At 31.9% G+C, this 14,257-nt stretch overlaps 1 long non-coding RNA gene across 1 annotated transcript; it reads left to right on the top strand.

The window, feature by feature from the left end:
• The first annotated feature begins 3,384 nt into the window (after window positions 1-3,384).
• On the top strand, window positions 3,385-13,018 carry LOC116423684. Its single transcript, XR_004234193.1, has 3 exons — window positions 3,385-3,543; window positions 9,574-9,653; window positions 12,902-13,018. It is a non-coding gene; the product is annotated as an uncharacterized LOC116423684 (long non-coding RNA).
• Window positions 13,019-14,257: the final 1,239 nt, after the last annotated feature.

Consider the following 14,257-nt stretch of genomic DNA (forward strand, 5'->3'; position numbering starts at 1 on the left):
GTAGTGTAAAGAGCAATGAACCAGGAGTCATGAGGAGAATCACTCTGACATTGCTTCCAATGAGCTATGGGATCTTGGGAAACTTCCTTAAATTTTCTGTACCTAATCTTCTTTGTTGTTAAAATGGCAAATTGGATTTGAGAATTAAAGCTCCCTCCACTTATAAAATCATAAAAACTGTTGTTCTGTGTGAGTATGTGTTTGTGGGTGTGTTTGTGTGTGTGTGTGTGTGTGTGTGTGTGTGTGTAATTGAGAAAGAGATAAAGAGACAGAGAGAGGACTTTAAAAAATCAAATATTTTTTATTTATTACATATATATGTGTAAAATGATTATTTTTTTCTCATAAAAATAAAAAAAAAACTTTCAAGAGGTGATAAATCCTTTTGTTCTGCACATCTCAAAAGTATCCTAGATTGAATGACATAAAATATGTAAAGTTCTTTGTATACCTGAATGTGAAACAAATATCACCTGTCCTCATCACCACAATTTCCCTAAGTTTGTTAATATACGATGTTCCAGTTGTGGCAATCATAAAATTAAATTTAATGCTTTATCCCAGTTAACACAATCAGAATATCAGTTTTTGTTATCTTTGTAATCACTGGTATAAGCAATGATAGAAATTTTGTAACACAGGTTTGGAAAGCATTTGATATGGGCTATTTTTAATTTGATCCTCACAACAGTATAATGAAGTAGGTGCTATTTTTACTCATTTTATAGATAAAACTAATGCTCAAGTGATATTAAATATCTTGTTTAATTTAGAGTTAGGAATTACATGGAAGTATTTGGACTTAAATAAGACTGTCCAGCATGGTATCCACTATGTCACCTAGTTGCCTACATTTATTAAATTCAACAAGGCATTTGGAAAGATGAATGTCAACTTCTAGCTCCCTTTTAATTTAATCAATATTTTCCCAATAAATTTTAATGTATTTTGTTGTTTTCTTATCTATTACTTATACACTGCTAGATTACAAATGGAACAGTTAGTTATTTTCCAGGGCCATTTTTTTTGTTGTTTTGGTAAATCTGAGAACATTTAACATTTACGTTTTTATGAATCCTAATGATTACTAACTTGTATGAATTCTAGTGTGGTTAGTAGTATAACAATTTTCAAAAATGTTTCATTTGATTGACCTTTAGGGAAAATGAAAGCTTGCTCATGAGTTGATTTATTTTAAATCCAGTTCAAAACAATTTTTATATTAATTCAGCATAAAAAAGATTTGTGTTCACCCAGCAGTCTTTTATAATTCATATGTACACATTTCTCCCAATTATGTAGAGTTTTATTTAGTATCTACAAAATTTTTATTTTAAAAAATGGATGCTAGAAAAAGAGTATTATACTCTCATTTGACAAATAAGGAAATTAAGGCAAGTTATCAAATACCAACAGACTTAATCACAATCATACAGCTGTGCATTTAGGGAAATAACTAAATAAATAATGAAATCAAACATCTATCACTATTTGTGCAAACCAACACCTGTTGACAGATCCATAGACCTGTGCCTACAAAAGAAACAACAATTTTGTTCCTCCTCAAATTGGTAATTCAAAACTAATCTGTAGCATTAATTTTAAAAAAAGCAAAAATTAGATTAGTCTTCAACAACATGAACATTGTAGTTGTGTTCAGTGATTTAGCTTAGCATGAAATGAAATGTTACCTAGTAATAATAACTATGAATAAACAAAAGACCTGCAGTTAGTCTTTTTTGTTTTGTTTTTTTTTATAGCTTTTTATTTACAAGATATATGCATGGATAATTTTTCAGCATTGACCCTTACAAAATCTTCTGTTCCAACTTTTTGTCTCCTTCCCCCCACTCTCTCCCAAAGATGGCAGGTAAACCAATACATGTTAAATATGCTAAAGTATATGTTAAATACAATATATGTATACATATCCATAGTTATTTTGCTGCACAAGAAGAATCAGACTTAGAAATAATGTAAAATTAACCTGAGAAGGAAATCAAAAATGCAAGCAGACAAAAACAGAGGTATTGGAAATGTTATGTAGTTGTTCACACTCATTTCCCAGAGTTCTCTCGCTGTGTAACTGTTTCTATTCATTATTGAACAAATGGAACTGATTTGGTTCATCTCATTGTTGAAGAGAGCCATGTTCATCAGAAATGATCATCATATAGTATTGTTGTTGAAGCATATAATGATTTCCTGGTCCTGCTCGTTTCATTCAGCATCAGTTCATGTAAGTCTCTTCAAGCCTTTCTGAAATCATCCTGCTGGTCATTTCTTACAGAACAATAAATATTCCATAACATTCATATACCATAATTTATTCAGCCATTTTCCATTCTATGGGAATCCACTCAATTTCCAGTTTCTAGCCACTACAAAGAGACCTGCAGCTAGTCTTAATTTTCATTTCTTTTCTTAAAAAAAAAAAAAGTTAGAATTTACACAAGGAATGAAGAAAAATATATTTATCAGATGAATTTTTTCAAGAACAGTTTAAAACATATGACAACATGTTTTTCTTCATTTTGAAAAAAATAATTGCGTTATACAATTGCAATACAATTATATTTAAGCTTATGAATGCTTATAATGAAAGACATTTCATTTCACTAAAGTAATGCAACTAGATGACATAGTGGATATAATGTCAGGCTTAGAGACAAAAAGAGCTGAGTTCTTATTCAGTTGCCAGTGCTTCCTAGTTATGTAATAATGGGCAAGTCACTTAGCTCTGTTTTCCTTTGTTTACTTACCTATAAAATAACCTGGAGAAGGAGATGGCAAACCACATAAGTATCTTGCAAAAAAAAAATCCCAAATAGCTTTACAAGGAGTCAGGCACAACTGACATAACTAAACAACAAAAATTCATTCTAGTTTGGTCACTCACTACCTCACTTTACCTCACCTTAGGCAAATATTCCCTTTTCTTTTTAGTTTCTTCTAATAAAATAAAACAAAAATAAAACAATTGGACTAAATGATCTCTAGGGTACTCTGTTTTTAAACTATCATTTGACATTCTTAATGAAAGCAATGGCACAAGTTCTTTCTTGCACTAGGAATGTGCACTCAAAGTGGGTCAGTGTAAAGGGCCTGAACTCTGGAAAGGTATACTTGAATCAAGGACAGCAGGGTGCTTATAGTTAAGCACCTACTCAGCGCGATTGATGGGATAATAGTTTTCTAGTTTAACATATACTTAATGTGATATAATGATGTAATCACTCTAGTTGGCATACAATTAGTGTGATATGGTGATGTAATGGTGATTGTTGGCACATGCTCAGTTGCTATAGTGATATAATTGTACTGAGGTATTTAAGGGCTGAGAGGACTGGAAACTGAGGGTCTCAGACACAGAGGAGACACAGAAGAGTATCTCAGCCACAGACACAGAGAAGACTTCAGACTCCAGATTCCAGACTCCATCTTTGCCCAGTCTCATGATGGCTCTCCTGACTTCATTAATTCTCCATCTAAAGACCAACACCCATCCAGAGATCCTCCAGAAAGCTAGCCCGAACATTACAGGTCTGAGCAAGTAATCAACAAGTATTTATTAAAAGCCTACTACATACCAGGCATTTAGGATACAAAATGGAACAGTAACTGCTGGGGACAGGCTCTCAAAATGATCATTTTATTTTTTTAATATATATCCCTTTTCATTGAAAATCTCTAAAAGAAATATTAGATGCAGATCACTTCTAGATTTAGCCAAACATAGGATACATACTTACAAATTCTCACATAGGCACAATATGACTATCAAATATTAGAATACTCTATCGCTATACAGATAACTCCAGTCTTGATTGATACCACCTCTCTTATTCTTATTTCCCTTTTGAATAGAAGGCTGGATGGAGTATGAAGTAACTAACTCTTCTTGATGTCTGTTTTTACAGAGGGCAGAAAATGGAATCTCAGCTCAGTCCTTTTTGTATTTGCTGCTCTGCCAGGTTTTATGTCTATGACACAAGATGCCTCTGCACCAGATATCTTATATATTTCCACTAACTGTTTCTTTCTAGTATTATTTTTCCCCCTGCAGGCACTGTCTTCCCCCCCCCCCAATTAATTGCAATCCCAGTGCTTAGTACAGTATTTGGCATATAGTAGGAGTTTAATATTTATTAAATTTTATTGGAATATCTTTACTTTCTTCCCCATAGAAAATATATGAGATGCAAAGGATTCAATCTAGAATCTATAAATATGAAAAAAATCATTATATTTAATCTCCTTGTTGGGGGGGGTCAGATGTTGAAGAAATATTCACCATTCCCAATTGACATGAGACACCCATGGTGATAGTAAGAATTTTTAAAAAATTATTCATGTTTGACTTTTTGTAACTCCATTTGAGTTTTCTTGGTAAAGATAGTAAAGTGGTTTACCACTTCCTTCTCCAGTTAATTTTATAGATGAGGAAACTAAGACAAGCAGAGATCAGTGACTGGACCAAGGTAACACAGCTAGTAAATGTCTGTGTCCTGATTTGAACTCGTATAACTCCTGACTTGAGGATCACCACTCTATCCATCTTATAACTAGCTTCCCTAATAGAAGCATAATAAAATTCACACCTCTTATCCTTCCCCGCATAAAGGTGTGAGGATTATTTAAGGATAATTCTCTGTTGGAATTCTCTTTTTTCTCCAAGAGACATGTTATTGAAGAAATCTAGTAGAAGAATGACCAACAAATTTAAAATTCAACTATTCTTGAGATCCTGGGAACTTTTAAACTTGCTTTGGAAGTCTGTTCTTAGGAACACTAACATGATGTGTAATTAGAAAAGGAAATTAAAAGATTTATATAAAGCATCAATAAATTGTGGATCCAAGAATCCCTTTTTCAGGTTACTAGGGTTAATGCAGGAAACTTAATATGTGTTTCTCCTGTCAGTAGCTATGTATTTCTCCTTTTTTTAATAATACTGCTACTGATAGAAGAATTCTTTCTTTTTCTATGGTATACTTCAATAGAGAAATCCAAAGGAAAAAAGATGAATTAATATATTTCATAGCTCACTTTTATCAAATACAGAAAGACAGCTCTTCTCAAAGAAAAGAAGTTTTAGCTTTCCGTTTATCTTGGTAAAAATAAATCAAAGAAGTTATGGCTTCTCTATTATTATTTTCCTCATCTAAAATTAAAATAAGCAAATAAATAAATATGTAAATATAAAAATAAACCTTCTCTAAATTGCATAATTCTCTAAAGTTATTCTCTTTTTCCCTCCCTCTCCTTCCTTTCCTAACTACCCTTCATCTCTCTTTCTCTCTGATTCCTTCCCTCAATCCCCTTCTGATGAAAATCATAGAAAACACTGTCTATCTTAATGGTCTTAAATTATTACTCTTCTCAATACTCAATCATTTACCTTTTGTCTTATGATAATCTCTCAATTGAAATTGTTCTTTTCAACATTAATAGTGATGCTTTAATGGTCAAATCTGAACCTTTCTTTGTTTTTGTTTTTTTTTCCTTAATATTAAAACTTCTCAACTTATGTACTATACTGGATACAAAGTCAATTATATCCATAATAGATATTATTTGTACCTTAATGAGTACAATGTAGTTGTTGATTTAGCAAACAAAAAAAAACTCTATAATTACTATAATGAATATTAAATATTGGCAGACGACTTTTTAGAATTAGCCACCTTTTAGTAAAAAAAAATGAATTTAATAACACAGGAAGTTCAATTTATACCTAATGCTTTTTGTAAAGCTCAGAATAAAAGAGAAGACCATAAGAAAGTACACCACATATTTTTAGTCTAGAAAACATTTGCAATATAAACTTCATATAATTAGATTCAAATAGACATTTAAAGGCAGATTAATTTTCATTGACATTTTTTATCATATTACTTTGTTCCAAGAATTTCAATTGAGATGACATAAGTAAAGTTCATTTTATATTTTAAACCAGTAGTTAAATCCTAATCATTCCTTGTTAGTCAATAGCAAAATTAATCCATAATCTCCTAAGTATGGGAAATCCTTTCACCAATGCAGATATCTACTTATTCATGATTTCTCATTCCCAAGTGATTTTCCACATTTAAAAAAAAATGAAAAAACAACCAACCAACCAAACAAACAACAACAATAACAACAACAAAAAGGGGGCTGCTAGAACACCTTTCTATCTCCCTGAAGTCAGGGAGACCTGAGTTCAAATTTGGCCTTAGACACACTTCCTAACTGTGTGATACTGGGCATGTCACTTAACCCTAAATTGTCTCAGCAAAAATAATAATAATAATAATAATAATAATAAATAAACAAATAGCATCTACCTTTTTTTCCCCCTTCAACCTCTCCCCCTGCTAGAGGGATAAATAAAACAAAATTCCTTAACAAATGCATTTAGTCAAGCAAAGCACATTTCTACAGTTGCCATGTCTAAAAATTCATGTCTCATTCAAAATATCTAGTTCTTCATCCCTCTGTCATGATGTGAGAAGCAATTTAAGCCTTGGTCCTCTGGAATCATGCTTGATTCTATTTATCAAGTTCTTAAGTGTTTTTTAATTCTTCATCTATCCAATGCTTTTGTTATGAAATTTTTTTCTAATTCTGTACATATTATTCTTTCCTCTAAATAAGATCAGAATTCAGAAGACATATTAATTTCAGCGAATGCTCATGTGCAGATCAATGCAATGTAAGTGAATTAAACATAAAACACTGGCACTTTATACTATTATGTAAACCTTAAAATCCTTACTCTTTTAATATTTCCTCCATGTAACTTCTTTCAGCCTATGGATTTGTTAGTGTATAAATTTCTATAAAGAAATAGCCTATCCCCAAAATTATTTTGTATATTTTTACATATATCCATATACTTTTCTACTATAGAAAAAAAATTTAGAAGGCAAGCATCTCTTCATTTTTATTTTTGCAACTATATCATTTTGTTCTAGAAGACATTATGGAATTAACAGATTTTTGTTGATTGAACCTTAAAGAATTGACTATGGCTATGAAGACAATGAGAAGTTAAATGATTTCTCAAGGTCAAACAACATTATGGAAAGTGATTGCTTAAAATAAACTGTTGAATTTATTTGTTTAATTGTCAATTGTCAACAAAAAATGTGTTAAGGCATTACAAGGCTGTAGCATGTTTCTGAAAGATTATTTCAATCCTAGAGCTTCTTTATTCATTGGAAATGGAAACGTCAAAATGCTTTTCTAAATTCCTTTGTTTTATGAATCCTAATAAAAGTCTATTTCTCTATTTCATGAGGAATAATAATTGGATTTTCATTCAGAAATAGCACAATCCAATAGTTAAAGCAATATCAATAATGATTGTGTTAATTTGTACGCAAGAGGTGACTCACCCTACTGTATTAAAAATGATGTGGAATTACAGCTCCACTATGTAAAATTGACTAATAAAGAAAGTAATTTCAAGTGATAGGTAATCCAATTTGTATATCTTCGATTACATTTTATTTGTGCTGTTCATTTTTCTGTGTAAATCATTTCCTGACATTGGAGAAGTTCAATGTTTACACAAACTGATTAATAATAAAGTAGTCTCAAAAAGCAAAGTCATGTATGATGAACCTCTTGAGACAAAAAGTTTACATAAGATTTAATTCCATGCTTTTCTACTCCAATTGAGCATGGCATATGAAGACTAGGCACAAAAAAGTCAAGGCAGGAAGAATAGCATCAGGATATTGAATACATATCAGATAGACAGAAAGTACAACTCTACACTGCAAGGCTTGCCTTAATATAAAGACTCTGGAAACCTCAGAAATCTTGTTGTTAATATTTTGAACACTGTCATTTTATGACCTCTGCCTTGTACAAGCACACTGAGAAACAAAGAAGAAAAGGAAACTGAACATAAGTCCTTTCCTCCCCCCAAAAATAAGCCCTTTCCCCCCTTTCCCTATATTTCTGTTGTTTCCAATACTTAATATTGAGAAAATATGGCAAGAGTTGCTTTATTTATCCTGCTTCAAGACAGTTAAAAAAGATGATCTAGATCTAATTCTGCTGGAGTCTGGCATTATACTACTTTAGAGGTTTTTGTTTTTGTTGCTTGTTGGTTGATTATTGTTTTGAGTTTTATTTTGTAGATAGTGCATATTATTTACATATGCAATAATATTCATGACTTCTTACAGATCTAAGAAATATTTTACACTGATATGTGTTTTATAAATTATGTACATATATTCATATACACTATATATTTATATGAATACATGTATTTATAATTTGTATTTGTGCATAACTGTATAGAAGAAAATGAGTGGAAGTTTCAGAGGATATCTGACTCTTTAAAGAAAAAAGAAAATACTTTTAAGGAATTTAAAAATCATTGATCTATTACCATTTAGAATTCTCCATTAAGTTTGAAAATTTGTATCCTCTTAGTGAATTGAGGAAAAAAAAAACAGAAAGCCAAGGATTTTTAGAAAAAAAAAAAAACTTCTCAGAATTATATGATAAGGGATGGTACAAACAATTCTTTTAAGTAAACGGTTGAGGAATGCTTTGTCAAAGTGAACCTGATATTGAGAAAAGTGAATTGCCCAGAGTCAGACATACTTAAGTGTCTGAGAGGAGCTTCTAGCTCTTCCTCATTTCAAGTGCAATACTCAGTAAACATATATAAATGTTAATTAAGCACTTACCATGTGCCAGGTATTATACTAAGTATTGAGGAAATAAGTAGAAGAAAGAAGAAAGATAATTCATGCCCTCAAGAAGCTTACCTTCTAAAGAGAAAGACAATATAGAAAAGGAGCTTAAAATGTCAGGAAGAGTAGAGATGAAAGCATGGTGGCATATTTTACAGTCCAGAAGTCAAATATATAGTCAGGCAGAGAATAAAAGTACAATAAACCTTAAGCCCTCCCATAAAACAGAGACTCTAGAAAGAATTTGTCATTAATAGATACACACACACACAAAAAAAATCTTGGAGAGGGATATTCCAGGGTGAGTAGGCTGTGGAGAGAGGCTATTTTAGGTTGCTGAGACTTTAAGCACCAAGGGAATGCTCAGGATAATCCAGCAATAGAAAGGACATGGTTTTGAAATTCAAAGGAAGCCAGGAGCAAATTGAGTAAAGGAGGTATATAGATTTTAACAGTGTACAACCTGGATGGAATGAACTCCAAGTTTTCCTGACTACCCAAATTAAAAACACAATAGCAATTCTCAAAAAAAAGAATCTATAGATTCATACTGAAAAACACAATTTCAGCATTCAAAGAAAACTCACCTTTCACAAAGACTAACTTGTCCAGGTTTAAATAACTAGTTAATGAATAAGACAAATTTTTGACCCTGGGTTTCTCAATCTGACCTTTTATCCTTTGCATAACTTAGCAGATGTTTTAAATATTTTCCCATTTGTGATTCATCTACAAAATGAGCATTGGATTAAGAGGCATTCTTATGGTCAGAAACCATACTGAGATAAATAATTGTTCATTTAGTTAAATGAGAAAATGAATAAAGACATAAAATTCTGTGATGTTTTCCTTATCTTTCATGTTTCTTTAGGAAGATGTTGACATTGTTGAACTGTACATAATACCACAATTCTGCTTCCTATACATTACTTACAGAAAGAAAAGTCTCAAGTAAGTAAGATAATTCAGTCAATCCAATTGTCTATTTCCTTAGAAAGAATCACTAAAAATAATTATGGATCATACTTAGATAACAACAACAACATAAAAAAAAAAAAAAAAAAACACCTTGGATTTTTTTGTGCCTAGAGGCATTTGTGTGCGTGTGTGTGTGTGTGTGTGTGTGTGTGTGTGTGTTTTAAAACAAATCTCTCTTCTGATCCAGTCTTCTTCTGACTGATTCTTCTGAAACTCTACCATACTTCTCTGCTACCCTCCATCAACAATTTTCCTTCATGGAAACATTCAGTTTCCTAAAAAATGGACAACTCTATACTTGTGTCATTGGAGGTAGAAATGGAGGTATCCAATGTCTCTATATAAATCAAGTAACATATTTCCATAAATCTGGTCCATGCTATGTGGACAACTCAGCTAAGTCTTGCTCTGAACAAGGAGAATGACAATAGCCTGAATAAGTGAGGTGTCAGATGTGAAGGGTACCTTCAATATTATTATGAATTCTTTGTCATAAATGAATCTTGGATTAAAGATCAATTCAGTAATAATTCTGAATTTCCTGATGGTCATCATGGGTGTATCCTGTGTATTTGTCTATCTGGGAGCTCTGATCTTGATATATTCTTGTTCTATATTCTCTCATTATTCTCCCTCACTTCATTTAACTGCTTTCCCTTGTGTGAGGTAAAATATGCCTTTAAGAAACTGCTATTTCTTTTAGTATCCTTGGCCCAGTCTGAGTGTTTAATGGAAGTGCCTAAGTCCTGAACAAGGAGCTCTAGTAGACTATACAATGTGTTATCTCTATGGATAATCATCATATTATTACTGAATGAATTACGTAAACAATTTAAATTTTTTTATTAAGAATCAAATTTCTAATAATGAGGTTCTATCATAAAGCTAAAACAACATAAATCCATACTCATAATAACTCGGTTAATGCTTCAAAATTTTCAAAGCACATGTATTATCTAATTTGAGTAATTATAATTGAATAGTCTTTTGAGTTATATTAATTGGATTTGGATGTTTGTATATGTGCCTGTGTGTATATATATGTTAATGGCTTGGATCTATGATTTCATTGGTAAAAAGACATTTTGGATGGAGAAATCTGCTGTACCTAGTCATATTAGCAATTTTTCTGCAGTTTATTGTCTTACAGAGTTGTAGGAAGTCTTAAAAGCTGCAGCAACTTACCCTGGATCACACAGTTTATGTATGTTAGAATTTAGACTTGAAGGACCTTAATGCAAGTTTTCCTGCCTTTGATGCCAGCTCTATATTTACTATACTAAGTTGCTTCTATAATCATATCCATAGGATACTTATATTTATTCCTAATAAGGGTTGGTATCCAGGTACTAACCTAGTATATGAGTATAAAATGTAAGCTGAGTTATGACTGGTGAAAAAAAAGAAAACAAAAAGAAAAAAGAAAAGAAAAAGAGTTTTCATTTTGGCTCTATAAGTTCCTAACTGAAAACCTGGCTTCTTATATTATCTGTATCACATGGTTTCATCATAAGATAGGAGTAGGATAAGGACTGGATTCATGGTTTTATTGGTGTGTGGAAATCCTAGTGAGAGATGAACTCTAATAATGTCAGTGAAAACATTTTCTGTAACTTACAATATTAGGACATTCATCAGTTGGAGAATGGCTGAATAAATTGTGGTATATGAATATTATGGAATATTACTGTTCTGTAAGAAATGACCAACAGGATAATTTCAGAAAGGCCTGGAGAGACTTACACGAACTGATGCTGAGTGAAATGAGCAGGACCAGGAGATCATTATATACTTCAACAACAATACTATATGATGACCAGTTCTGATGGACCAGGCCATCCTCAGCAACGAGATCAACCAAATCTTTTCTAATGGAGCAGTAATGAACTGAACTAGCTATGCCCAGAAAAAGAACTCTGGGAGATGACTAAAAACCATTACATTGAATTCCCAATTCCTATATTTATGCACACCTGCATTTTTGATTTCCTTCACAAGCTAATTGTACAATATTTCAGAGTCTGATTCTTTTTGTACAGCAAAATAACGTTTTGGTCATGTATACTTATTGTGTATCTAATTTATATTTTAATATATTTAACATCTACTGGTCATCCTGCCATCTAGGGGAGGGGGTGAGGAGGGGGTAAGAGGTGAAAAATTGGAACAAGAGGTTTGGCAATTGTTAATGCTGTAAAGTTACCCATGTATATATCCTGTAAATAAAAGGCTATTAAATAAAAAAAAACAATATTAGGACATTTACGTGATACTATACATAAATTTGTGAACTGAGAGTCAGGAAGGCCCTGGTTTGAATTCTGGGCAAGTCATTTTACTTCTCTGTTTTTTTTTTTTTTTTTAATCTGTAAAATGAGATAATAATAATAATAAAACCATCTCCCAGGATTGTTCTAAGTATTAAATGTGAAGTGTTTTACAAACCTTAAATTACTTTATAAATGTTAGCTAATATTATTATTTTGGAAATAAGGAATTCAGGGGTTAAGTGACTTGTCCAAGGTCACACAATCATAACTATACCTGTAAAGACATAACTATAAAGTGAATTGTTTCATGTGACTAAGAATATTTGCTATTTCCACTTAATAATATTGCAAGAATAAATTGAAGCTTCATGAATAAAATAGTTTTACAAAAATATTTTTGAAATATAAGATATTATTGCCATTCAATAATATAAGGCATTTTGTACAGTTCTGCGGTATATTCAGATTTGGATAAGACCTATTCTTTGTCTTTAAAAAGCTATGAATCCATGTGGGGGAGGAAATCATATACAAATACTTATAATCCAATTTTTTAAAAAGTAGTAGGTAAGAGCATGGGGCAATGAAGATTCTTAATCGGATTTTTAATTTTGGAAGAGTTAATATATTTAATTAATATTTTAGCCTTGCAGTGCCTATAAAATGTCAATAACAGAAGAGAAAACCTGCTTCTTCCAGTAGGAGATAACAGTAAAAGGAAAGAACATTTCAAGGACAACATATTTATCTAAGTTCTCACTTACATCCTTATTTAGGTCACCAGAAAATCTCACATAACAAAAATTTGAGGGAACTTGTCAATTGCCCAACACTGAAGCAATAGTTTAGCTTTTATCCTGTTCCTCTTACCTGTGGGTTGTTTATTAAATTTCTAGTTATTATTAAATTACTAAAGGTATTTACTTAGGTTTTTGGTCAATCATTTTTCAGTCATGCCTGACTCTTTGTGACACGAACTTTTCATGGCGAAGATATGGAGTAATATGATATTTCCTTCTAATACTCATTCTACTGAGGGAAAACTGAAGCAAAGAGAATTAAGTTGACTTGCCCAATTACACAATTAGTAAGTATCTGAAGTCAGATTTGAACTTAGGGAAATAAGTCTTTCTGATTTCAAGCCTAGCATTTAAACTACTGTTCCACCTCTATGTTCTTTCAGTAACAAGACTTTGTAGAAATACAAAGAAGAAGGAGGAGATGGAAGGGAAGGAAGGAGGGAGAAAAAAGAAATGGAATAATAATAAAAACAAATATGAAAAAAAATCACAGGGCAAGGAAGAAAAAACAATCTGCAACAATTGTGATCCTATTATAATAGGAAAAGAAAACGTTTTGGGATAACTTCAGCTCTGAAAATTCATTTTCCACTTCGTATTGACCAGAATCAGTCCTCCAAACTAAATCCTGAGTATCTCCACACCATATCAATTGTTCTTAGGTCACCCTCCACATTTCTCCCATTACAGAGTCCTAGAATTTGCTCTGATTCTGGCTGTAATTGCTGAACATTCATTTTATTATTCCCAGAACCTGACACCCATGTCACTTTCTGACTATCTCCATACCACTGAACATACCCATTCTTCCTCAGTCTTTACTTTCTACTTGGTGTTGCTTTTCCTAATTACAAAGTAAGTTTCTTGAGGGCAAATCCATTCTGGTTTGACTCTATTTTTATGTAAAGAACTTATTTATTAAAAGCTTATTATATTCTTTCCTGGAATGTAATAAGTTTTTAATAAATAAGCTCTAATCTACCTATGTGCATTTCCAGTTATCTTCACTTTTTTGTATGTAGACCAAGTTTTAGTTTCCATTATTCTTAACATATCCTGGAACAATTTAAAACTAAGTGCTTTAGCTGTGTTCTGATTTATAGATCATTGGACCCAAGTTTTATCTTTTAAATATTATCACATACCAAAAATAATCAGTACCCTAGTTACATTATAAAATCCATGCAATGTCACTAACTGGAAGCAGGTATTGATTTGAGCATTTTGCTCTGAAATTACACAACTGAAAAGGGCCTTGTTCTTCTGACTCTGAACCAGTGACCTCATTGATTCATGCCTGACACCAGGAATCTATGCAGGTTACTCTGTTAAGATTCCTCTGCCAATCTCAATTCCCAAGGATACAGTGCTTTCCTCTTCTATGAAGCCGTTTCTAACACATCCAATTTTTAGAAGCAAGGTGATTCCAATATCACATTGAACGGATGATCCATTTATTCTGCAATTTTTATCTTTCTACATTTTTGGTACCCATCATGGATTCTGA

Source organism: Sarcophilus harrisii, chromosome 4, assembly GCF_902635505.1.
Source record: "Sarcophilus harrisii chromosome 4, mSarHar1.11, whole genome shotgun sequence".
Taxonomy (NCBI): Eukaryota; Metazoa; Chordata; class Mammalia; order Dasyuromorphia; family Dasyuridae; genus Sarcophilus; species Sarcophilus harrisii.